This window comes from Lolium rigidum, chromosome 4, assembly GCF_022539505.1.
Source record: "Lolium rigidum isolate FL_2022 chromosome 4, APGP_CSIRO_Lrig_0.1, whole genome shotgun sequence".
Taxonomy (NCBI): Eukaryota; Viridiplantae; Streptophyta; class Magnoliopsida; order Poales; family Poaceae; genus Lolium; species Lolium rigidum.
Genome location: NC_061511.1, coordinates 194946553 through 194949199, shown reverse-complemented (window position 1 = coordinate 194949199; position 2647 = coordinate 194946553). Strand labels below are relative to the sequence as shown.

At 54.6% G+C, this 2647-nt stretch overlaps 1 pseudogene; it reads left to right on the top strand.

Moving 5' to 3' along the window:
* The first annotated feature begins 1415 nt into the window (after positions 1-1415).
* Positions 1416-2341, top strand: LOC124647995 (annotated as a pseudogene).
* The last annotated feature ends 306 nt before the right edge of the window (positions 2342-2647 follow it).

The following is a 2647-nucleotide window of genomic DNA, read 5'->3' as shown; positions in this document are numbered from 1 at the left end:
GATTTTCCCGAAAGTTGGATTTCTGCACAAAACGAGACACCAGAGCAATTCCGCCGAAAACAACGTTAGTCCGTGTTAGTTGTATCCAAAATGCACAAATTAGAGGCAAAACAATAGCAAAAGTGTTCGGGAAAGTAGATACGTTTTGGACGTATCAATGGGTCAACCCTATGACCCACTTTATCCGGAAGAAAGTCCCGACCCACTACCCTCGGTGCATGTCACTAATCGGAAGCCCCAGATATTTGATTGGGAAGTTTCCTAATTTACAGTTGAGCAAGTTAGCGACCCTTTGCCGCTCCGTTGCAGTGACCCCTGTCACCACCACCTCACTTTTGTCGAAGCTTATCTTCAGGCCCGACTATTCTCGAAGCAAAGGAGCAGGGAGCTTTAGGTTTGCGATTCCCGTGCCCACCGAGGGTTCAATCATGATCATCGTGTCATCCGCGTATTTCAGACGAGTCGCCCTCGGGATGAGATGTGGTACAAAACCCTAGAGATAGCCAACCGCCCTAGCCTTCGTCGGGATAGCTGCCAACCCATCCACCATGACGTCAAAGAGGATGGGGGAGAGGGGCCGCCCGACGGACACCTCGAGCGTTACGTAAGAAGGTCCCAACTTCTCTCGTTAACGTTGATCGCAGTCTATCCTCCATTGACCAGTTGCATCAGCCTATGAACCAACATCGGGGAGAAGCCTTTGCATCACCTCATGTACTTGCACAGTAGCCGCCGCATCATAGTCTCGCGCTACTCATGCCACCTCACGGACTCAATGCTCGCACCTGCTCATCGTTAGGAGACGACATCTACTTGCCCACAGTCATCCCGCTGCAACGAGGGTTGAGCCAGTGACATGTGTGGTGGTGGAGTTCGTTTTTTCGAAAAGGAGCAGGCCCCACCGATCGGTGCATACGGCTCAAGGGAGCAAAGTGCGTCCTGTACAACTGTGTATTCTGTATAGTAATCATTCCGAATGCAATTTGTATCATGTATTATTATGGTCGTGCAGTGTGTAGGTGTGAATGGCCCGGTTGGTCCCCTACAACGACTCGGGTTAATTTAGCTGAGCGACGCGCCATTAGACGCGGTAGATGATCAAAGCCATGGCCCCCGCGCGCGTAGGTATTCGAAACGGGCACGTGGGTAAATAGAATTGTTTGGTTAGCCTCACTCTCAATCGAGCTTAATCACCTTTGGCATGTGCTAGCTCTTCGGTCGTCGCTAGCAGCTGTCACCTATCCAAGGTACTGTACTCAGATGGATCCAATCCAAGGCTCCAAGCTCGGCCGAGAGTATAAATGCACTACCTTTCCATCTGGACTGCCACAGGCAAAAAGCTTAGATCAACAGGCTAGCTAGCTAGAGACAATATACCACAGACACAGAGCAAGCTCAGCCATAGAGGAGAGGACATGGCAGCGCTCTTCAGTCCAGCTGCTTGCTCGCTTTCCAAGCTGATGGTGCAGGGCCGGGAGTCCGCGGCCGCCCTCGAGGCTCTTCTCCGAGGTGCGTCTCCCCAGGAGCACGGGGAGGTCCAGGAGCTCGCCGCGGAGATCCTCCGCTGCTGCGACCGCGCCCTCGCCGCGCTCCACCACGGTGAAGTGGCCGACGACGGTGCCGGCGGCAGGAAGCGCAAGTCCGGCGCAGCCGCGCGGACGAGGTCGAGCAAAAGGACGCGCGCGGACGGCGGAGAGGCGGCGGCGATGAGGGTCGAGAAGAAGTGGACGTCGGAGGACGGGTTCATCTGGAGGAAGTACGGGCAGAAGGAGATCCTCAACAGCAAGCACCCGAGGCTCTACTTCAGGTGCACCTACAAGGACGACAGCGGCTGCAAGGCGACGAGGCAGGTCCAGATGTCGGAGGACGACCCTTCCCTCTACGTCATCACCTACTTCGGCCACCACACCTGCTGCACGGACGTCGCCGCCGCCGCAGCCTCCGAGGTCAATGACCTTGGGAGAAGCATCAGTTCGTCATCAACTTCGGCTCTGCTCCCGCAAGCAGCGGCTCTTCGCCGTGGCTTTCCTCGCCGTCCTCCTCCTCCGATGTCCAGAATGAGACCTCACGCTCGTCGCAAGGCGTGTGCTCGCTGGAGGAAGGAGGGGAGGAGGAACTCCGGGTGATGGAGACCAAGGTCGAGCCAGCGTCGTCAGACTTACAGACGGTGGCGGAGCCTAGCTCGTCGGCCGACGGTTCTAGCTCCTCCCCTGTTTGGGACCCCATGGCCGCTTGCTCGGACTGGGATTTCTTCGGCGAGAGCTCCTTCGATTTCATTAGCGAGTTCATCAACTCCGACGACCTTGCTCTGTACCAATCGTGCGGTGCGCGCGTGGATTAATTACTCCGCGCGCTTCATAGTTGATAGATCATGAGATTGCAAATGGCAGGTGTAATTTTGCGATGGGTGTGGTGATTTCTATGTTATTAATTTGTTGCGGTGAACACGGGCGTGAAACGGTGAAAGTGAGTGTGATTCTATATATTTCTAGTTTTCTACTGTCATCAGATCATGCATACGCCAAGTTGACAATACTAAATAGTACTGTGTTAGTTTTTGTGCGAGCTTCCGGGCCAGCTGCACGCCTGCCTACAGCCTTGCAGGGATAATCTGTGCTTATCTCACGACGATGAAGTATAATATTTA